A 23,716-nucleotide genomic window follows, 5' to 3' on the forward strand; every position below is an offset into this window, starting at 1 on the left:
ATAAAGGACAGAAACTTAGCCAATATGACAAGACCGAGGAATTCTTCCCAAAAGAAAGGTCAAGAAGAAATCACAGCCAAGGGACTTGATCAAAACAGTTATAAGCAATATATATGAACAAGAATTTAGAACAGCAGTCATAAGACTAATAGCTGGCCTTGAAAAAAGTATAGAAGACACCAGAGAAACATTGCTTCAGAGGTCAAAGACCTAAAATAGGCTGAAATTAAAAAAATGCTATAACTAAGATGTAATACTGACTGGATACAGTCACAATGGGAATTGAAGAAGAAGAGAGAATAGGTGATATGGAACATAAAATTGTGGAAAATAATGAAGCTTAAAAAAAAGGGGGAGAGGAAATTATTAGACAATGAGGGGAGACAAAGAACTTAGTGATTCCATAAAATGAAATAATATCCACAGCATTTGTATTTTAAATCATATAGGAAAGGAAAGAGGAATTACAAACCAAAAAATACAGTAATACTGTTTTTCATATTTGCCTATGTAGTTACCTTTGCTGATGTTCTTCATTTCTTCATATGGTTTTGAGTTACTGTCTAGTGTCCTTTCATTTCATTCTGAAAGACTCCCTTTGGTATACCCTCTAAGGCAGGTCAACTAGCAATAAACTCCCTCAGTTTTTGTTCATCTGTGAATATCTTAATTTCTCTTTCACTTTTGGAGGATACTTTTGCCAGGTATAGAATTATTGGGTGAGAGGGTTTCTTTTTCTTTTTCTCACTACTTTAAATATGTTACTCCATTGTCCTCTGGCCTCTGTGGTTTCCGATGAGAAACCAGCTGTTATTATATTGAGGATCCTTTGCACATGACTAGTTGCTTCTCTGTTGCTGCTTTCAAGACTATATTTGTCTTTTGACAATTGGATTAACAATGTATATCAGTGTGGATGCCTTTGACTTTATCCTACCTGAGCCTCATTGAACGTTTTGGAGGTGTAGATTCATGTTTTTCATCAGTTTGGGACTCTTGGGACATTAATTCTTCAATTTTTTTTTTTTTTTTTTTTGCCTCTTTCTCTCTTTCCTCTCCTGTCTGAGATTCCCATAGTGTGCATGTTGGTACTTTTGATGATGTCCCACATATCCCTTTAGGTCTGTTCACTTTTCTTCTTTCTTTTTTCTTTATGCTTTTCAGACTGGATAATTTTAATGGACCAATCTCCAAGTTACCCGATTCTCCTTCCTGTCAGATCTTCTGCTGAACATCTCTAGTGAATTTTTCATTTTAGCTATTGTACTTTCAAGCTCCAGAATTTTTATTTGGTTCATTTTATTATTGATTGATATTCTCTGTTTGTTGAGACATCATTCTCCTGGTTTCCTTTAGTTCTTTGAACATCTTCAAGATAGTTGACTTGAGCATCTTCAAGATAATCTGTCTGTCTGGGCTTCCTCAGAGACCATTTCTGTCACTTTATTTTCTTTTTCCTGTGAATGCACCATAGTTTCCTGTTTCTTGGCATGCTGCTAAATTTTTGTTGAAAACTTGACATTTTGAGTATTATAAAGTGATAACTCCAGAAATCATATTCTTTCCCCTTCCCATGATGTGCTATTGTTTCTTATTGTGAGTTACAATCATCTACTTATTTAGTGACTTTTCCAAATGATTTTGCAAACATTTCTTGTCATCTGTGGTCATGCAAGTCTCGCTTCCATTATCTCAGCATTCATCCAGGAACCTGAGAGATATTTCCTTAAGTGTTTGGAACCAAAAAGAAAACAAAACAGAAAAGACTTTGTGGTATTTGCAATCTTTGCAGATTGTTTGTGAACTACTGTCCTTCAGTGCTTAGCCAGACCATCTACAACTGTCTTAACTCTCACAAAGAACCCAAAGATCAGATCACCTCACTTTTTTTGAGTATATATATTCAGACTTGGGCATGCATATGGCCCTCCAGATTCCCTGGCATACCTGGAAACCCTTCCAAGCCCTTATACCTTCAGTTATCTTCCTCCTCAGGCTTCTCTTTCCCAAATTTTTGGTCTGTCAGATGCTTGTCCCGTTCTCCATCCTTTGCCCCAGGTGACTGTCCGTAGTAAGATGGCTTTACATCCTTTCAACGAATGCTGCCCAGAAGGCCATTCCATCCCTGAGAAAATTCCGAGAGGGTCAAAACAAAGGCAGCCTCTGAGCAAGTGAGTCAGGGAACCGACAGACAGGTCAAAATGCACAACTACAGTTCTTTGATAACAAAGTTTGAATTGCCCCTCTGGCATCAGCAAACCGAACCACCAGGAATGGGAGTTAACCATCAACATGGCCATGGGCCAAGCTAGGGAATGGGGGGGATCGTAGGTGGGTAAGAAAAATGCCACATGCTTTTACTAAAATTAGCAGCAGCTGCTTCATTAAGCACTTCCCTGGTTTTCGCAAATCTGTTTTTTTTAAATTACATTCCTCATTCTGATTATTTTTGCCAGCTTAATGTTTTCTTCAGTGGAGGGATAGATACTTGGGTCTCCCTACTATTTTTGGTGACACCTGTCCTCCAGTACCTAACACATATAGAGGCAGAGATTCTCTGATTGGAGCAGGGATAGGAGGCCTGGGGCTCCAGTCTCACAGGTAGCTAGCTATTCCACACTACCCCTCCTCACATTACCTGAGGCCTTTGTGGCACACAATTTAAAACCACCAGTACAAAGGATGGAGCATGAACTTTTGGGCTACACAGCCCTGCCTGCCTGCATGCCTGCTTGCTTGCTCACGTTTTCATTTTCTTTATGCATTCATTTATTCATTGCTCAACAAATATTTGTTGAAGGCCATGTGCTAGGAACAGGCTTGAACCTTGGCCCCATGGTTCACTAGCTGTGTGACTTTGACACCTTCTCAGTAAAATTTGTTTCTTCCCTGCTGGGGGAGGGCTAAACACAGCCTGGCTTCCAGAGTGGCTAATGACTGGGTTTAGTACTGAACAGGCTTCCAATAGTTTCCAGTAGCAACCACTATTGGATGTTTAAAATTATATGATTCAAGTCAGCAAAGAAAACTACATATACTTGAAATTTTCTCTGAGGTCAAACACTTCATCCATTATACAGATAGAGTAATGGCTAAAAGGGAAGCTTTGGAGCTAGACCGCCTTCATCCAAATCCCAAATCTTCCTCTTATTTGTGGTGTGGCATTGACAAGTTGATGAATTTCTTTATACCTCAGCTTTCTTATCTGGAAAACAAGCATATTAATAGTACCCAGCTTGTCATACTCTCATAATGTATAAATAAGGTAATCTACTTAAAATGTTTAGAACATTACTTCACATACAAAAAGTACTCAGTAAGTGTTGTCTATTATCATTTTCATCATTTTTGTTTCAATGGTACTCTAGATAGTGTTTCTAGAGCTCTGGAGAGTGGATCAGTAAAGCTCAGGCAAATTATCAAAAATCAAACCTTTGCAGGATGTGAGTAAGAGAAAAAGAGGAAAGAGCAACTCAATGGTGAACCCTTCGTGGACTCCTTTAGCCCTTACCACAAAGCAGGGGGATTACATCCTTGGGTCTTTCTCTGCCTTCTCTCTAGGGCTATGTCCAGTACATAATCATGAATGTGAAATGAATACATGAATGGATGAGAAGTGAATGACTGTATAAGTGAATCATTGATAATGGAATGAACCAGTCATGTTTTCTGTCTTTGGCACTCAGTTTATCCTACTTCACCCGAACACCTATGTCTACTTATTTTAGTCTCTTCCAAATGAAGAATATGGGCAGTCATTGTACACTGCCCCCTCCTCCCTCCTCCACCCACCAGAAAGAGAATTCTCCACTTGTGACTGTGCTTTTTGGGCTTTGTGATTCTGTCCAAAGTACGCTGCACTTCATAGATCTGCCCCTTCACTTCCCTTCTCCAGGAGGGAAGAGCAGGAACCCATCTGTCTGTCTTAGAGAAAACTGATGTTACACCAGCAGGTTCTGGCAATGTCCTGATAAGAAACAACGATGGCCCTGATTTCCAGAAAGACTGGAGGACAGTCACAGGAACACTGGGACCTGCAGGAGCAGCAGGGCCAAATTTTCTTGCAAGAACTCTTGCATTCAAATTTCATGATAGAGCGAACTTCTGCGTGAGGCTAGAGAGTGTTAGCATATCTGCTGGGTATTTCTGTTCTGTGTTGACCCTGAGGTGAGCCCTGATTTTCTGACACGGCATTTGACGTAAAGCACAACGGGATGAGACGGCATGCAGGGTACAATTTCAGAAATCTTTCAGGAGTCACCTGGTATAGGGGCTTCCCTTCAGTTTCCTAGTGCACTGGAAGGGAAAGGAGGCTGTGCTTGAAGTTTGGTCAGACCAAGTAGGTAGCAACGGTTCAGCTGAGCATAGGACACAGTGAATTGGTTCCCCTCCCTCTCTCCACGTGGCACTGGCCCAGGCTCCAAGCGAGGTCATGCTGCTGTTGTGTAATCTCTGCATCAGGAACGAAGTAAAGGGAAACGGGGGTCTGCCCCATCTCTATTTCAGGATGTGTTTCATTTCTCTTCCTGCCAATATTTACCAGATTTAAATAGGTCGTTTTTCAGCCTATTGGCAATTCCCATCCTTATTCTTACCTCTCTCTCCACAATACTCTCCCAGATGCGTCCTTGGTACTGGCAGGGTCTCTTCCTGTAGAGACGGTTTAGATGGGGTGGACAGCACTTCAGTGATTCTTTGCAATTCCGTCGTCAAGTTCATTCTAACGCTACCTCCCATAGCTGCTTCTGTGGCAAAAAAGGAGAGCAAAATGGTGGTGCTGGTGGTGAGGTACAGGGAGGGAAAGAAAAAGCAATTTGGTCACTTCTAGAAATGCGATTATAGAAAATACAGGGGGCCGAAATCCACACTCCTAGCTTAAGGAATACTATCTTTCTCTAGAAAACTTCCACTCCGACGGCAAAAAAAAGGTTCGAAGCAGGAACATTATTCCAGAGAATGCATGTAATGAGGGGCCACATAGCCCCAGAGGCAGTATTTGGGATTAGATATTGGAGGCTCGGGTTTCAGCTGTGGCTTTGCCATCAACTCGCTGTGTGACCTCAGGTAAATTACTCTTTCTGGGCCTCAGTGTGCTCAACTGTAAACTAGAGATAATAGTACCCATCTGGCAGTGCAGGAAGATTAAATGAGAGAATGTATATAGAGTGCCTAGAACAGGACCTGGCACTGTGAACAGCCGCGTTATGGGTTCTAACACCATTATTAATGGAGGATGAGGCTCGCTTTGAGGACCTCACTGCTGGTGAAACTGAGGATGTGCTCTGGAACGTGTTCTTGGGGTCCAGCACAGAAGGTCTGCTTATGAACAGCCCTTGCTGGACAAACGTTTGAATTCAGTCATAAGGAGTCGACAGAATCTGGGGAAGCTCCCGGTTTGGTGCTCGTGAAAAGTGCGCGCTTTGTGAAGAGTTCCCTGCTAGCTCTTTGGGTGTCTGCTTCATTCGCATTTATGTTCTGGGGAATCTCAAAATCCAAAAAGGAAGGTGTGGATGTGGCACGAATTACTGTGCTGCCCTTAAGTTGAAACCATTCTTGTGGTTTCTGACTTTGGCGGGGAAAGGGAAGATCCGGGGGTCTGCAGGAGCTTGGACCTGGGGTTCCAGCCAGAGAACATGAGCACAAAAGGTATGGGAACTAAATTTCTGAGGCCTAGGGAGTCAGGGAGAGGGATTATTGCCTGTACCTGGCCTTGCACCTGATGCAAAGTTGGTACTTGATATTTGTGCCTGAAAGAATGAATGAGAGTAAGTCCTACGCTGGTGGGGGTGGGGGACACTCAGAAATCAGTACAGCTGAGTTGTGCTATCAATTTTATCACTTTCTAACTACTATATTTAATTATCTATAGGGCATGATCAACCAACTTTGGCAATTTATATATATATATAAATATAAATATAAATATATATATAAATATAAATATATATATATATATATATATTGCCAAAGTTGGTTGACATATATATATATATATATATATATATATATATATATATTTTAAGTTTTTATTGATTTATTTTAAGAGAGTGAGAACAAGCTGGAGGGGGGGCAGAGAAAGAGGGGGAGAGAGAGAGAGAGAGAGAGAGAGAGAGAGAGAGAGAGAGAGAGAGAATCCCAAGCAGCCTCTGCACTGTCAGCACAGAGTCTGATTCAGGACTCAAACTCATGAACCTTGAGATCCATGACCTGAGCTGAAACCAAGAGTTGGATGCTCAACTGACTGAGCCACCCAGGCCCCCCAACAATTTATATTTTATTGATAATGATGGGTATAATGTATTAAACACTACTTATAAGTCTGACACTGCACCAAGCACTTTATAAATATTCTTTTTTTTTAAACAATTTTTTAAGTTTATTTATTTTGAGAGAGAGAGAGAGAGAGAGAGAGAGAGCGCGCGCGCGCGCATGCACACACAAGTGGGGGAGAGTCAGAGAGGGACAGAATTCCAAGCAGGCTCCACACTGTTGGCATGGAGCCCAACACGGGGCTCGAACCCATGAACTGTTAGATCATGACTTGAGTTGAAACCAAGAGTCAGACGCTCAAATGACTAAGCCACCCAGGCGACCCTACAAATATTCTTAAATTTAATACCACAAGCCTGTGTCAAGTCAGACTTCTCTGGTTACTTGCCCTTTAGCCATACCTACCTCTTGCTTGGGAAAATGGTTCTGAGACTCCATTCCAATGTGGGTTACCTGCACCCGCACTTCTCTGGGGACACCAACTGGGCATCCAACAATTCAACTCAGTTCTATCACCATCTGCCTGGAGATAGTATTGGATCTCACAGGTTAAGTGTTCAGTCCCATACGACTACCCCTCACCATGAGCTCCCCCCTCACCATGAGTCCCCTCTCCCACTAACCCCCCCCCCCCCTTCAGATGCCAGTTACATGGCCAGGTTACCTGTGCTTCTGACCAACTGGCTATAAATCAGTGATTCCTAGGACTCTCTTCTTGGGTTTGGTTGATTTGCCAGATTGGCTAACAGAACTCAGAGAAACATTTTATTCACTGTGTTACCACTTTATTATGAAAGGATATAACTCCGGAAAAGCCAGGTGGGAGAGATGCATAGACCAAGGTGTGTGAGCAGAGTGCAGAACTCCCGTGTCCTCCCCAGGCACACCATTCTCCTGGTGTCTCCTGATGTCCTCATGTTCATCAACCCTGAAAGTCTCTGAACCCTGTACTCTTGGGTTTTTGTGGAGGCTTCATTACATAGGCATGGCTGATTAAATTATTGGCCATTGCGATTGATTCCACCTCCAGCCTGTCTCCCCTCCCCTGAGGTCAGGGTGGGGGGCAGGGAGGTGGGGACTGGGAGGGGGGTGAGGAGTGAAAGTTCTAACCCTTTAATCAAAATCAGGCCCCATTGGCAACCATGGAGCAACCATGGCAAGATAGGCTCCATTGACAACCAGCCCCCATCCTGAGGTGTTTTCCAAAAGTTGCCTCATTAACATAACAAAGTGTGATAAACTCTCAACACAGGAAATTCCAAGGGTTTTGAGTTGTGTGCCAGAAATGGGGACAAAGACCAAATATGTATTTCTTATAATAAATCACAGTATCACATTAGGTAACTAAACCCTGACTTTTTTCTCCCTGAGCTGCAATGTGCCCAGCTCCAAGATATGAATTCTGTTTGGTCTAAGCCAATAATATTCTCCAATTTCCCAGTTCCCTTGCTATGAATTGCCATATCTCCCAGTTCTGGCTAATAGGATCTAAAGAAAAAGTCCAGAACGAAGACTACTGCAAAGGCTTCTATTTTCCTGTTAAAAGGAAAGATATAGGTACCTTGATATAAATGTGATATCTGGAGCCACAACAGCCATTTTATAAACATGAGGCAATAAGGATGAGATAAAAAAGAATCTGGGAGATGTTATTGAGGTGCTGAAACTACACAGTCACCACTTCCAGGGCTCTTGCTAGGTGAGAGAAACTATTCCTTTTTGTTTAAACCACTGAGTCAGATTTCTTCACTTGCAACCAAATGATGAAATACATGCTATAGATACTATCATTTTCAGTTTGGGATGAGAAGATAGATTAAAGTAACTAGCTCAAGGTCACACAGCTCATAAATTGTGGTATGAAATTCACATCTAGTTCTATCCAAATTTAAAGCCTGTCTTCTCAACCACTATCTTGTGTTGAAATTGTCAGCGTGGTTGATAGAAAGTATGTTTTTCAACAGCTAGGATCTCTAAAAAATAGAGTAACACAAGAAAAGAGAAGAAAAGAGGAAAAAGCAGGCTTCCCAGAACCTTTGCTGGGAAAGCCCTGGTCTTTCTGAATCTGGGCTGCTGGTATCCAGTAAGAGGCCAGAATGACCCTGCAGACTCATTTGTTCTAGTATCTGGGAGTTTTTCCCACAGCTGAAGGAGACAGGTGCCCACATGGGATGAACTCAGAGAAGGAGAAGCTGGGATTGAGGTTTTGGTGTGCAAGCTCTGCCGGGTTGGATGCCTGGAGTAGCCCTGGGAAGCTAGCCCAGGGACTGGACTGAGACCCAGCCTTAACGCTGACTTAGTGGGCATTGGACAGCCAGCTACACCCTCTGCACAGAGTCGGGGAGCATGGCAACTCAACACGGATGTGACAAGAACCAGAGACAGCCTCTTGTTTGCAGCATGCTTATATGATATATAAACAGAAAGAAGGGAGGATCTGCCTGAAAACCATATCTGAGACCGTGTAGGCAGTGACAACGGGGTGTGGACCTGACTCAGGGGGTATGGGAGACAGCTGGGTCCTGCGGTCCCACTTTTTTTTGCCAGGAAATGAGGGCAAGAATACTTTCAACACCACCTATGTCTAGACATGGGAGAACAAAGATGAGTACAACGTGCCAGACTCTGAATTAGGTACTTTATGCATATTATTTCACTTAATTCTCCATATAATACAATGAGGTAATTATTAGTATCGAGTTGTTAATTGAAAAAAATTATAGCTCAGACGAGTTAAGAAAATTTGCAAGCTGCACAGCTAGAAAATGGTGATGTTGGAACTCAAGCCTAGGTCGGTGTTTCCAAAGCCCATGGCATGTGACTCCGACTCTCAGGAAGCTCAGGGTGAAAGGAATCAGTCGTAGTTTCTTCCTACACAGCAGAAAGAAGGCAATAATGGCTCATGGTTCTTTGTGTTCGAGCCCTGCAGGGAAGAGGATTGGTGACAGGTCTAGAATTAACAGTGCTTGGCAGCTGTCACCACCCTCGATGGTGGGGTTAAGAACGCGAGTCCTGAAAATGTAGGTCAGGGGGAGGCACCGCCTTTTTCTGAGAGCACGGGGCTCTGATTCAGATGGTCAAGTACAGACACATTCTCCCTCTGTGTTTCTTCAGTGTCCAGGAGCTGTGACCCAGACCCGCGTCCCAGGACAGACTGGAGGTGGAGGCAGAAATGAGTGCTCACGGACACCTGCTCTAAGGATGAGAGCAGAGGTTGATGGGAAGTAGGCCACAGAACAGACCCCCAACTGGACACAACTGAGGTAGGGGTAGTCCCTGAGTGATTTTTATGCTTTGTTGATCAGATTCTTTATGGCTCTGGGTTCATTAAACAAATTCTCCATTCTGTGTCACCGAGTCCCTGGGTGGGCTTGGACCCAAGACCACACGGCCAAAGCACCTAAGATAGACCACGTGTCCTTCCCAGGCAGGCCCTGGGATGCCCACCTTTCCTGAGCAATGTCTACGGCAGTTCATTTCTCACCACAAGGGCTTGGCTGTGTTGCCCTCATTTTTCCTTCACCACATCCCTGCCTTGCAGGCCTTCCTTCCAGTCCATTTGGAGCCACTCTGTTCACTGCCCTAAACTCCACACCAGCTCTCCTACTGCTCCCACACCCTCTCCTGCCTTACAGGCAGATCCGTTCTTCTCTGCCCCTCACTGCTCACCTCTAACCTAATGCCTCCTCAGAGTCCCTCCCAGATCAGAGCTGATCTTTCACAGTGCCCCTCGTTCTTTCTCACCCCACCCCATTCTGAAGTGGACTCCCTTCCACCCTCCGTCTTTCCCCATGACTGTTCCTGCTCCCAGAGTTCTAGAGCTATGGAGAGGCAGCTTCAGGTAGTCTGGGAGAGAATGACGAAAGAGATTGGAAGGGATCAGGCAAAACAGACCTCTGGACGCATCTTTTCAGGGATCATTGTTGCCCACGATGGTTAGATCCCAACATACTATTAGATATGGGCTATAAGAGGGGTTGAACCACTCAAACATGTTTTTTGTGTATAGACAAGTATGCACTTTTTTTTTTAATGTTTATTTTCAGAGAGAGGGAGAGCAAGTGGGGCAGGGGCAGAGAGAGAAGGGGGAGACAGGATCAGAGGTGGGCTTTGAGCTGATAACAGAGAGGCCATGCAGGGCTTAAACTCATGAACTACGAGATCGTGACCTGAGCCAAAGCTGGTTGTTTAACCAATGGAGCCACCTAGGTGCCCCAAGTATGTACTTTCTTAAGCACTTTTTCACAGCACCTTCTAAAATATTTATATACTACTTAAAAAATTAAAAGTCAACTTACAGCAATAAAAAAAGCAGAAAGGGCAACACAGTATATTTCTAGAGGCTTATTTTATATCATACCACTATTAAAATATCCAGATGCACAATTATAGGACCAAAATCTTCTCAGTGTATATTGAAGAAAATGGCTCCCAGCTGCACCATTTCACACTCTTTGCACAAAATTCAGGATCCCGAAGCCCTGACATCAGGTCTTTTATGCAACATTTGCACTTAGTGTGAGCCACTCTGACCGTGCCGGTTAGAAGTAGCATTATTACAGTTTTTTTTTAAAATTATGATTAAAATAAACCTTATACTTATAAGGCAAGGTTCAAAGTAGTGCAAATTGAGTCAAGTAAAAAAAACTCATTTCTTAAACTCCACTGCCCCACCAACCAGTCTTACTTTCTAGAGGCAAGTGCTTTTAACCATTTCTAACTTTATTTTTTGTTTGGCTTTTACCATAATTGTCAAGGAGTCTTACATTCTTTGCCTGCCATCAAATATGGCGACTTTCTGTCACTTGCACTCTCCCTCCACAGTGTCCCATGACCTGCTCCCCAAGGGCAGGAAACCTGCCTGTCAGCACTGTAGACATGCTCAGCATCGTCTCTCAAGACCCAGGGCAATGTGTAGCGTGTGGAGGGTGTGTGGTAAGTCACTGTAGAGTGAACTACACAATATACTCAAATTTCAGTTCAGTAAACTTGAGATGGTCCCTGCTGGAGGAGCAGTCAGAGCTGATGCAACATCTTCCATTTTTTCCTTGTCAGTTGCAGACTACCATTTTTGCAAAGTTCAGCTGTTTGAATTCTTTTGTGTGCCTATAATTACATCTCATGTTTTGTCTACAGATTGACTCTAAAAAATAAAACATCACCACCTGTATGATAGTTATATATTTTTCACTTACTGTAGAACCAAATACAGTGAAATCCTATGTCACTAATCCTGCTCGGTTCAAAGAATATTCGAGCCCATGGAGCAATTAAATTCTCTCACGTTCCAGCCTTGCTCAAAACCATGCCATTTTAGTTTGTTCTCTGTCTTTGCACTGGGGTTTTTCTCACATTTGCTTGTTTGCTTTCCTTGGAGTTTCTAATTGTTTCCTTGTTTCTTGTTGAGAGAAGTAAATGCCTTTTTAATTCCTGGATATTTCTAGGTTTTTAATACTATCTGATGAGCGAAATCCTTTTTTTTTTTTTTTCTTGGAGATATTCATCTTAAGTCCTTTGACTTCAGTTTCTAATTTGGGCCAATTGGTTTATATAAACTCCCTGTACAATTGTCATCTGATTCGCCTTTTCGTTGTTTCCATGGAATAAATCTTTCTGTTGTTATTGTAGACAATCCTCCAATCCACATTGTTCTTAAATTCTTCTTTTTTTAGTTTCATTTTTCAATTTCCGAATAAATTCCCAAGTCATTATTTTTTCAGCAAGACTATGGGAGATAAACTCTTTGACCTCTTGTAGTTCTGAAATGAATTTGGTCCCCATGGTGACTGACTGCAGCAGGAAATGGCTTCAAGGGACCCTCACATGTAGATCTGCTGGAGGGCAGGATGCCTAGGAGACTGACTTTGGGAGACTAACCTCGGATTCATCCTGTCTCGCGGTGAACGTTCTGGAACAGGCTGGAGTTGTAATCAGTTACTTGCCCCTATTGGGCTGGCAGAGTGTGGATAAGGATTCGATACAAAAACACACCGGGGGCAGCTGGGTGGACCAGTTGGTTAAGCGTCTGACTCTCAGTTTCGGCTCAGGTTCTCATGGTTCATGAGTTCAAACCCCATAATGGGCTCTGTCCTTCAGATTTTCTGTCTCCCTCTCTCTCTCTTTCTCTCTCAAAAATAAATAAATAAACATTAAACACACACACACACACACACACACACACACCCCAAACAGCTTCTTGAATGGAATGCTTACCTGAGCCAGGTAGGACAGCAGCGGCTGTGAGCCTTCAGGGAGATGTGAAAGCCAGAGGGTTTGCACTCTGACTGGGTGTGCTGCTGCTCTGTGCTCTGTATGGCTGTAATTGTACCTTCTAACTACACGGAAGGATCCGGATGTCTGCCTGTGTCTCTTGCCTCTCTCCATCCATCCTTTGGGACAGCCAAGCCAGTGGGCATAGTGTCATCTTCTCAATATTTCCCAGGTGCTGCTAGATCATATTGTAATTTCCAATATCAATGCTACAATGTTGGCAGTCAATCTAATTTTTGTCCCTTTGGAGTTGACCAACTTTATGTGTGCTTTACTTTTTTTTAGTGGTGGCTTTTAAGAGTATCTATTCTTAGTGAAATTTTATACTGATGTATTTGTGTACATATCTTTTTTCATTCTTCTTCTAGCTTTGGGGGAACACATTTCATTCTGAAGGTGTGAAGTTTTGGGGGGACTCTGGAAAATTTATATATTTTTTTATTTCTCAGTTATGTCCTCTTTCATGTACTGGATTCAGTTTTTCTGGGATGGATGTTGGACACCTGGATGCCTGGTTTGATGCTTTGTGTCTTTTCTCTCATGTTTTGTATCCTTTTTCTTTCATTCCATGTCTTTTTTATGTTTGTTTGTTTATTTAGAAAGAGAGAGAAGGGGGGCGGGGGGGGGGGGAGAGAGAAAGAATCCCAAGCAGATTCTGCACCGTCAGTGCACAGCCAGACATGGGAATCAAACTCATGAACTTTGAGATATGACCTGAGCCGAAATCAAGAGTCAGATGCCCAACAAATGAGCCACCCAGGTGTCCCTGTTGTTCCATGTTCTTGACAGTTTCCTTAATTTTATCATTGAGCCCCTACTTTTAAATTTTTATTGCAGAAATCACATTTTTAATTTCCAATCAATTATTTTCTCAATGTCCTCTGTATTAGCAGCCTATTCATGTTCCATTGATGTAATAGCTTCTCAAATATCTGATCATATTAATAAAAACTTTTACATTTTCCCTCTTTTCTTGAGTATTCTGTTTCCTCTAAAGTCCAATTTTTTCTTTTTTAGAATTTGTTTTGAACGAGTTTCTTGTTTTATCTACTCTCTGCTTTTAACCTATTGATTTTTTTCATAAAGCTTACGATCCTGGGTTTCCTTTTGTATTTAGGAAAGAGAGGCTTCCTCTGCCATTTCTCCAATGCATATGTTCCCAAGTGAAAAGGGTTGGCTGTGAGCTCTGTGTACTTGTGTAGAGTACATTGAGTGAATTACTATGTTTGTTGGAAGCAGACAGGCAGTGTCGCCCCTCACCCCCATCTCCATCTTTGCAGACAAATGAAGAGAGATTTACCCTGAGGTGGGCAGCAGACTCCCGCCCAAGAGCCCTGGCCTCTCCATGCAGACTCTTCCTTGTAGAGCAGGTCTCAGGTTTCACGCTGGGGGAAAATGCTGCTACCTACCCATTGTTCTGTGTGCTGAGGGGCTGGTAGTAGAAACAGAGAACTGGTGTTGAGTAACCGACTCAGCTATTCAGTAGGTTAACTGTAAGACATACCCCTTCTGGTCAGTTATATCCTACCGAGGAGAAGGCAGTAAGGGATGGACTTTGGGGATTCATGTATGTGCACATGTAAAAAGAGAGAGAGAGGAGATAGAGAGGTAGGGTGGTACCGGTAGGTGAATGATTTTCTGGTATTGATTATGTATCTGTCTCTTGACTAAACCATAAACATTTAAAGGCAGAGATGTCTTTAGTGTTGGGAAGTAGGCTGAAGAGAGAGATTAGGCTGCAGAGATGTAATATTAGGAACTGAAGAGGTAGATGAGGCCACGGAGAAAGAGTCTGAGAGAAGAGGGCAAGGACAAAGCCTTGGCCTGTTCAGTCAGCAGATCTTTACCAAGTACATTATTAGAAGGCCAAAAATACACTCTGGAGTAGACAGCCCAGCTCTGCCATATACTAGTGTTATACCCTAGGACAAGCATCTTGAACTCTCTGTGCCTTAGTTTCCTTATCTATAAAATATAATATTAACACTGAGAATTTTTTTTCTCTTGTGTCATTTGTTATGTTCCTTCTTTTTTTTTTAACATGAAATTTATTGTCAAATTGGTTTCCATACAACACCCAGTGCTCATCTCAGCAGGTGCCCTCCTCAATGCTCATCACCCACTTTCCCCTCCCTCCCACCCCCCATCAACCCTCAGTTTATTCTCAGTTTTTAAGAGTCTCTTATGGTTTGCCTCCTTCCCTCTCTGTAACTTTTTTTCACCCTTCCCCTCCCCCATGGTCTTCTGTTAAGTTTCTCCAACACTGAGAATTTTAAAAGTGAATAGATGTGGGGTGCCTGGGTGGCTCAGTTGGTTAAGCGTCCAACTTTGACTCAGGTCATGATCTCGCGGTTCAGGGGTTCAAGCCCCACATTGGACTCTGTGCTGACAGCTTGGAGCCTGGAGCCTGCTTCAGATTCTGTATCCCCCTTTCTCTCTGCCCTTCCCCCACTCAGTCTCTGTCTCTGTCTCTCTCAAAAACAAATAAACATTAAAAAAAAATTAAGTTAATAGATGTGAAGAATTTAGAGTACACATGACACACTCGGAGTGCAACGTGTGTTAGTTGTTATTATATGAGAGTTAGCTGTTCCTGTTGTACTTGCTGCCAGAAGGGCTGGGCACAGAGCTAGAAGCTGTTAATACAATGATGAGTTCCATACACCCTTCCTCTTAACAAGGAATCCAGTGGTGGAGACAGCAAGTAAGCGGCCTATTACTATAGCCTGATCTGTGGTACAGTGGAGACAGATGCCTGCAGAGGAGAGTGTACTTCCGGGGTGTCAGGAACCACTTCCTGCTGGGCGCAGAATCCCCTCCCTATTTTCTCCTGCCTGTGCTTTTGTCTTGGCCCACCCACACGAGTCTCGCTGGATTTCTCTGGAATCCCCAAGGCCTAAAGAAGTTGGACATCCAGGTTTCTTACCAGCCCTCCAGGCTGTAAGATCCTTTTGCTAGGGCTTGGTAACCCAAGGCTTTGCCTTCCGAGCTCTCAAGCTGCCCTTCGACTGACCAACCTCGGAATTCAGTCTTGCTCAGGATGTAGCCACTCCCTTCCCTGCCCTGGTTTCATTTTCTTTCATCCAAACTAACCATTTGTATCTTCCATTGAAATGAAGGCTTCTGGCTGGGCCCATCCTTGTGGAAACAGAGGAGATTAACAGGCACCATTGCCATATTTTGGTTCTCATTTTCTGATTTGATTAAAAACTCACATTTCTGCTCTTTACCTTGCTGGTGCAAAGGAGGGTGGGTGAATTCAATAGTTTGTTAGCAGCTTACATATAACATATATGTCTGATTTGTAGGCACTGCTCTATGGTTGTGTCAACATCCTGTTTGCTGGTTTGGAGTAAAAAACATACATGAATTTGTATAGAGGCTAATGATAGATGAAAATGGCTGACTCTTAATGTTCTTCTGTTAGCTGATGGAACAGGACAGGGTGCCATCTTTGAATGGTCCTGATACCACTCTTCCCAGGGCTAAGTCTGTGTGCCCCCAAATGACAAACTCCCCAAGGCAGAGAGGAGTCAGTGGGCAGTCTTAGAGGCTGTGACTCCAGCCTGGGCAGTGGGTTAGAACGAGAGAATTATTGTGTCTGTGCCTTTTACTTTGCCCCTATTTTTCAAAGCAGGTGTATTGAGGTACAATTTACGTACAATAAAATTCATCAATTTTATGTGCAGTTCTGTGCATTTTGACACATACAGTCATGCAGCCATCAGTATAATCGAGATATAGAACAGTGGTGTCACCACCCCCCTTCAATTCTCTGGTGCCACTTTGTGGCCCTCCCCTCCTCCCACCCTCTCACCTCTGATCTGTTTTCTGCCCTTATGGTTTTGTGCTTTCCAGCATGTCATATTATGTAGCCTTTGAATCTGGCTGTTTTCTCTCAGGCCAGTACATTTGAGGTTCATCCATATTGGTGTCTGTTGCTAATTTTTACGATCATTCCTCAAGGTAGGAGTTATCTTAATTTTATAGATGAGGTTCTTGAGGCCAGAAAGGAGTCATGGTGTTGCAGGGAAGGAAAGACTTTCCCTCTACTGTCCTCATCTAGGTCTGGGAGAAAAGGAATATACAATTATTCATTTTCAATATTATGTGCAGAGAGATGTCATACACAGAAAAGTGAATGCCCCCAGACGTGGTGAGATTTCAGAATTGACATGCCATCTGAATAAGGGAAGTAGGAGGTGAGTGAGTGGTTTTTAGGGAAGATGAATGGGCCCCAAGCAAAATAGGTGGGGGAGATATGATGGTTTGTGACAAAGTTGGCCTGAATGTGGCATCTACTTCTAGTCTCCTTTCCTGTGAAAGGGGTCCATCTCCTCTGGTTGATGGAACCCCAGGGGAGGGGATTTATAACAGTTGAGTTCCTGTTGGAGGCTCTGTCTTTAGGCAGATAAGGGTGTACAGAGAAAAGTATCTCTCTGCACGTATTATTTTTCAAGTGCTTTGAGCTCAAAATAATCACTATACCAAGTGGCACGTCCTGAGCTTCCTCAGTGCACTAAAGCTCCCCCCCCCCCGCCCCGCTCATGGGGCTGGACCTGAGTCCAGATCTGTGTGCTGTCAGAGCCCATGCTCTCTCTGCTATCCCCCTGACAGAGGTGGTCCTGACCAGGGAGGCTCTCCCCTGCCTTCTGGGCTAAGAGAGGGGAAGATGTGAGGAGGTGAAGACCATGCATCTGAGTGAAGAGATAGCCCCTTCTGCCACCTCCCTCCCTCCATGAACCTGTCTGGGTATCAGCATGTTTGAATTCCATGTGCACCTCAGAGCTAGGAATGTTCCTGTAACAGCATGTGGAGAATCTCTCTCCCTGTGCCTTAGAGGAGATCTTCCATGGATGTGTCTGTATGTCCTACTTGTTTTTATACTGAGGAAACTTCTCTTCTGGAAGAACGCTTTCCGGGAAAGACTTGGGTAGATCATGGTGGACAGAGCAGAGTCCCTGAGCTAGGAAAAGAACAGAGGCATGTATTACCAGGTACTGTGCTTCCCTTCCTTTTAAATTTTTTTTAATGTTTATTTGTTTTTGAGACAGCACGAGCGAGGGATGGGCATAGAGAAAGAGGGAGACACAGAATCTGAAGCAGGCTCCAGGCTCTGATCTGTCAGCACAGAACCTGATGTGGGGCTTGAACCCACGAATCACGAGATCATGACTTGAGCCAAAGTCGGATGCTCAACCGACTGAGCCACCCAGGCGCCCCCATTCCCTTCCTTTTTAACAAGTGGTTGGTTTTTTTTTAATTGATATAGAACAGATTCCATCTTTGTATTCATTGTCTATTATTGCATAACAAATTACCCCAAAACTTAGTAGTTTAAAATTATAAATATTTATGATCTCACAGTTTCTGTGGCCAAGGAATCCAGGCACAGTGTAGATGGGTGGTTCTGATTCAGGGTCTTTTCCAAGGCTGCAATCAAGATAACAGCAAGGCTTACCAGAGAAGGATCTGCTTCAAGTTTATTGGCTGTTGCCAGGCCCCGGGGTCCTTACTGGCTGTGGGTCGGAAGCGAAGTTCCTTGCCATGTTGCCCTCTCCTTAGGGTAAGTTCACAACAGACCAGCCAGCCTCTCCCAGAGTGAGAGCAATAGAAAGACAGAGTATCCTGAAAGCCACAGTTTCTCATAACCCAACCTCAGAAGTGATAAACTGTCACTTGTGCTGTACCTGTTTGTGGGAAGTTGGTCATTAGGTCTGGCCCACACACCAGGGGAGGGCACTGCACAAGGGTGTGAATACCAGGAATTGAGGACTCTCCTAAAGGCAGCCTGCCACAAGTAATAATGTTAGTACAGTTTAATGCACTTTAAATCTTAAGGATTTAAGTCAATGAGTTTTGACAACTTAATACACCATGTAACCATCACTCAAAATAAGACAGACCATTTCCATCATCTTAGAAAGCGTCTAATGACCCTTTTTAGTGAATTCACCCCACTCCTGCCATTCCTTCCCCCCCCCCCCCCCCACACACACATCCTGACAACCGCTTTCTTATTTCCATCACCATGGATTCATTTTTCTGCTGGTGGACTTTGTCATTCAGTCTGATTTTTAATTCCTGTTCTTTCCTCCTTGCTTGGTTGTGTGGAAATAAACAAAGACCACCCACATGAGGACAGGTAAAGGCTATTTATTCAGGACTTGCTCTAACGGTAGAGTCAGCCCCCATCACTTGCATTTGGGCAGAGACTCAAAGGCAGCGAGGGAGTGAAAAAGCTTTATAGTGAGAAAAAAGGGCAAGCGTCAGGTGTGCGCCTATCGGAGGCAGTTTGCATGGGGAAGCAGGAGGTGGGATAACCAGAGCTGAGCGTCCTGCGTAATTGGTGAGGGGAACATACCTGGCCATGTCTGGGTGATCCTGAGTCGGAAGTGAGGGCAAAACTTAGCGAAGCCATCAGTTACTGATCAAATCTGATCGGGGCCTATTGCTACAGAGGTTGTGATTTGATTTCATTGACTGGTTGCTAGCTGATGGTTTGGCTTCCCAGGCTGATTGCCACGGTTTGTGGGTCAGAGTCACTGCTCTGAGGGCATCTCTGGGGCAGCTGCCCAACAGAATGAAAACAGGCCGTCTTCAGCTTCTTCTTGAGCACCTTGTCTCTTCTCTCCCAAGGTGCTGTCTACTCTACCTCCCCACCCGCACCTCAGTGCTGGCTGTCCTCCCCCTCAGCAACTCGTGTTTGTCCATCCAGACCCCTGGTAACGGAGCTGGTTTTACCCTGCAACCCTGGCCTTATGTCTCAGGCTGACATGACTCTCCCCGCCCCCCACACACCCCTTTTTCTCTACAGAACCTTCAGTCCCCATCTAGCTTTGAGCAGAAAAAAAGGCTAGCTGTGTATGCTATTTTATAGGATTCTCGAATTATTTCTGAAAAATTTCACTTCCACAAAGAGATTTTAAACTCAAAATCAAAGTCCTGATCTATTTCCAGGAGGGACTAGCCTACAGTTGTGTGTACAGTCGACAGTTGTCTTTTTCTGTGAAATGAGGTTATCTCTCAAATACATGGGCATGCAAATGATACCCTGTTTCAAAGGAGATGTTTGAAATGCTGCATGCAGAGTGCCCAGAATGATCTGGGACGCAGCAAGTACCCCGTAAGTGGTGGCTATTGTTGGATCAGTTGAAACCCAGGCATTATGTCGTCCAGACCAATATTTCTTCTAGATTTTAGCAAGTGCCCAAGTGACGGAGCTACTCAGAACTCAAATTTTGACGTAGATGTGCTGACTGATTGGCTTCACTGATTGGCTACTAATTGCAATCTCTGCTCAGGAAATGAACATTTTGACCAGTGAATTTTGCAAGGCCAATTACCATGGGAATGTTATGTCAACATGACCTCCCAGAAAACGATAGTACCTGAGTCCTTCAGAGTACTAATGGTGTGACAGGACTCCATCAGCTGTATCAGCATGCCTGTGGACCTCCTTCCAGGCCAATGCCTAACTTACTGAAAGACCTGACTGGCTGGGGTTGGCCCCTCTCCACCCTTCATGCCCCCTGGCTCTTCTAAAAGGGCTGTGGAGACCTGCAGTTCTGGACAGTGTGCCACATGGCCTGTTCTGCGACTCAGCAGGAGGGACGCATGCTTGGTGTTTTGTCGTCACAGGGAACAACAACTCTCAGATGTTGCAGTGTGGCCAGTGCGGAGAGAATGCAGAATTTCCCAAATCCCACCTCCTTTGGTCTCTTCTGGTATGAAGAATGGACAGTTGTCAGATTGCAAGGGACAGGGTGATATTAGCTAGAGGGCATAGAGATCCAGGAGAAGAAAGATCATCCGAGGGCTCAGAGTCAATCTAAGTGGCTTTGAGCCCTCCCCTGATAGAATATCTTCTATTGTGCTGGGAGAGGTTGCAGATGAAATTCTGGAATGTTTGTTGGGGCATTGGGGAGAGTGGGTGGAAGAGAAGTTTAAGACAAGGGAGGCCAGTGTTAGCCCGTATATTTTGGGCATGGTGACATCAGCTGCTCTAACAGATAAACGCTGCAGTCTCAGTGGCTTAATACTGATTGTGTTACCTCTCCCTATGGCTCAGTCTGCTGTGAGTGGCATGGCTTAGCAGCCTTCCACACCAGCACTCGGGGACCCAGTCTCTATCCAGCTCGTGATCCACTCTCCTCATGGGGGACAGAATTTTTCCTGTTCAACTGGTAGATGGGGACAGAAACTATAGGAGAGGTAGACCTGCTTCTTATCAGAGTCTGCCCAGAAATGACACACAGCACTTCTGGCCATATTTCCTTGGCTGGAGCTCAGTCACACGGCCACACCTGACAGCAAGAGAGCTGGGGAATGTGGTCTAACTGTGTCCCCAGAGGAAAGGGAAGGGGACTTGATAGGACAAAGCAGCAAACCAAAACGTAAGGTTAACTGAAGTAAAGACTCCAGAACACCGCCAGACCAAGCCATACTCCTCCTGAACTACTGGTTTTATTTATTTCCGATGAAATTCTGAACCTGCTCGCGGATTCTTTTTCTGTCTTCACTTTAGCTACTGCAAAGCTCAGCTGCACAACTGTACAGTGTGTGCTTCTACGTATAATCTTTTTCTTCTGGCCTTCTGTTTATTTTTTTTGTAATAAATCTATATTTATTTCCCCCTTTCTTGGGTTTCTTTATTTATTTTGGAAAGATGGATTTGCATATGAAGCAGATGCTTTTGGGCTCCTGCTTTCAGGGTAAGCTCACCCCCAGGTTCAAAGTCTAGTTGTCTGTTCAGGCTCTTACAGATTTGTTCTGGGCTCTTTGGGGATCTAATTTCATAAAATGATAGAAAAGGCTTTTGCAGTTATGTGTGGTTCGGAGGAGAAAGGGGAAACAATGGATGAGAGAGCTGTGTGTCCTGGTGTAAGGACGACAGTCAGAAATGATACCCATGGAGGGAGTGGTGTAGTCTGGCCCCAGCCTCGATAGAAGCCTCTGTGGGAATATGCAGGGCCCCAGGCTGCTGGGATGGGCTCAGGACAACTTTGTAAAAAGGTGCAACCAGTGGGAGGACAAGGACCTAAATCCTTTCCATGGCCACAAACCACAGCGTTGGCCATAGAAATGCAGGGAGTGTACCAGTGGCCAGTACTCTCGGGGTGTCACCGGCCACAGAGACAATAAGATGCGGCTCAAGAGTGAGAACGTGGTCCTCCTCCCCGTTGGGGAAACCTCTCAGAAAGCGCTCTTAGGTTTATTGTTGTCTGGTTTGGTTTTGGAAGTTGCCCATAATCAGGTAGGGAGAGGCTGTCGTTGTAGATAGGAGATTAATGCTGGTGTGCACGTAACCTCCTCATGCTATCAAGCTGATGGGATGCGTGGGACATTCCACTTTCATTCACTGTTGTAAGTTACTTCAAATCTCTTGAACATGAGATGAAGCTTGTTACAAGTTGCATGTCTCTCCCAAACGATAGGAAGTCCTAGCCCCTCCCCCCAGTAAATGTGACTTCTATGATATAATTAAAGGGTTTGTAAAAAGAAGAAGAAAGACTGCCCAGACAAGCTCCTTCCCAAATCAGAAATGAGTGCCTGTGTTTCATTCCTCTGGAGTCTGGCATGAAATCTCTGCGCCCAGTTTGCTTGCTGCATTTCAAATACCAGAGTGAGCATTAGGCATTCAGGAACACAATAGGGAAAGCAAGATACTTCTATTAGACCAGCTGCTGAGAAAGAGGGTGTCTCTAACTCCTTCCTGTACCGCCACCACGTGGTCCCTGACATGGAATAGTTGCTTAATAATGGCATGATTAATTTATCTGTTATGCCTCTTCTCCTACCAGGATCCAAGTTCCTTGAAAGTGGGCACCATATTGTATTTTCTTTGTAGTTAGCTCTGGCGGTTATTGTTTTTACGTCTCCAGTATGCTTTCATTTCTCCCTTCTTAAGGGGGTGTCTTTTCCTTTGGGGATCTCTTCCTCACTCTGTGTGGTCCTGGTAGGCTTTACTTATGATTTCCCCCATTCACAGGGGTAGGCATGTGACCCACACAGGGCAAACCATAATTCAATACTCCTTCAAAGCCCTGGATTAGCCCAAAGATGAACATATGATTCAAGGTCAGCCATCAGAGTGCTTCATTAAATTCTCTGGATTGGAAGGGAAAGGGTAGCCATTTTTTCTTGGATTCTGAGCTGAAAGAACATTGATTTTGGGCTGCAGCAGCCTAATTCCCTGATACCAACCTATCTGAAGGAAAAAGAGTGAGGACAAGACAGAAGGAGAATTGAACAGTGATATGTAGGGTAAGGAGGCTTGTGTCCTCTACTCCAGTTTCTGAGTAAGTCCTTAGCTCTTACACCTCACCCCTTTATTCTATCACTTCCCCATGACTACTGCAAGCTTTGTAATTCAGTAAGTCCTATTTTTTTTGTTAAGTTAGTTTGAGTTGAGTTACATGCTGAAGTACCTGTGTTTGCACATGTACAATGCCCACTGCAAATATTAATGGTAAGTGTTTATACATGCTTAGTATGTACCTGCCATTATTGAAATGCTTTATGTATATTAATTAATTCAAAAATAATGCCATTTAAGTTGTGTTATGGCCATTACTCTTTTAGGGATTAGAAAACCGAGGTATAGAGAGGCCAGAGAACTAGTAAATAACAAAGCTAGGATCTAAAACCAGGAAGGCTGGCTCCAGGATATGTGTTCTTAACAGCTATTCTATTTTGCTTCTTAAATATCAGGTAGTTACTGATTTTTCCACAGAGTGAATGGGTGGCAGAAAAGGAAAAATAGGAAAACCATATTGGTTTCATGGCTTTGTTAAGGGGGGGAACTAATGCTATATGCCACTCATGAGGGCAGAGGAACCCTCCTGCACTAAAAGACTAGAATGACCAAATGTCCATCAGTAGGAACTGAATACCCTAGTTCTCAGACTGTGGTCTGTAAATACCATTTCTGTAAATGACACCATACGGATGCAATCAGCAAAATCAAGACTGTGAGAAACTCTACAGGATGAGCAGCTTGTTCTCTTCAACAAATAATTGCATGTGGAGGGAAAAAGGAGGTGGGAGGGTATTGCTGAGTCAAGGAGACTTGTAAGATATAAAATTAAATAACAACAAATGGGTCTTAGTTGGAATCTGACTCAAGCACACCAAATCAACAAAAAGATGATTCATTGGCAGAATACTTACTGTT

At 43.9% G+C, this 23,716-nt stretch overlaps 1 long non-coding RNA gene across 3 annotated transcripts in view; it reads left to right on the plus strand.

The window, feature by feature from the left end:
• The window catches only part of LOC109491918, a 64,215-nt gene that overhangs the window by 14,587 nt on the left and 25,912 nt on the right, over positions 1 to 23,716 (plus strand). For all 3 annotated transcript variants that reach the window (XR_006586196.1, XR_006586197.1, XR_006586198.1), the window contains exon 2: positions 9,385 to 9,533. This is a non-coding gene — a long non-coding RNA (uncharacterized LOC109491918). The remainder of the gene's footprint in view (positions 1 to 9,384; positions 9,534 to 23,716) is intronic.

The sequence above is a fragment of the Felis catus genome, chromosome D1 (assembly GCF_018350175.1).
Source record: "Felis catus isolate Fca126 chromosome D1, F.catus_Fca126_mat1.0, whole genome shotgun sequence".
Taxonomy (NCBI): Eukaryota; Metazoa; Chordata; class Mammalia; order Carnivora; family Felidae; genus Felis; species Felis catus.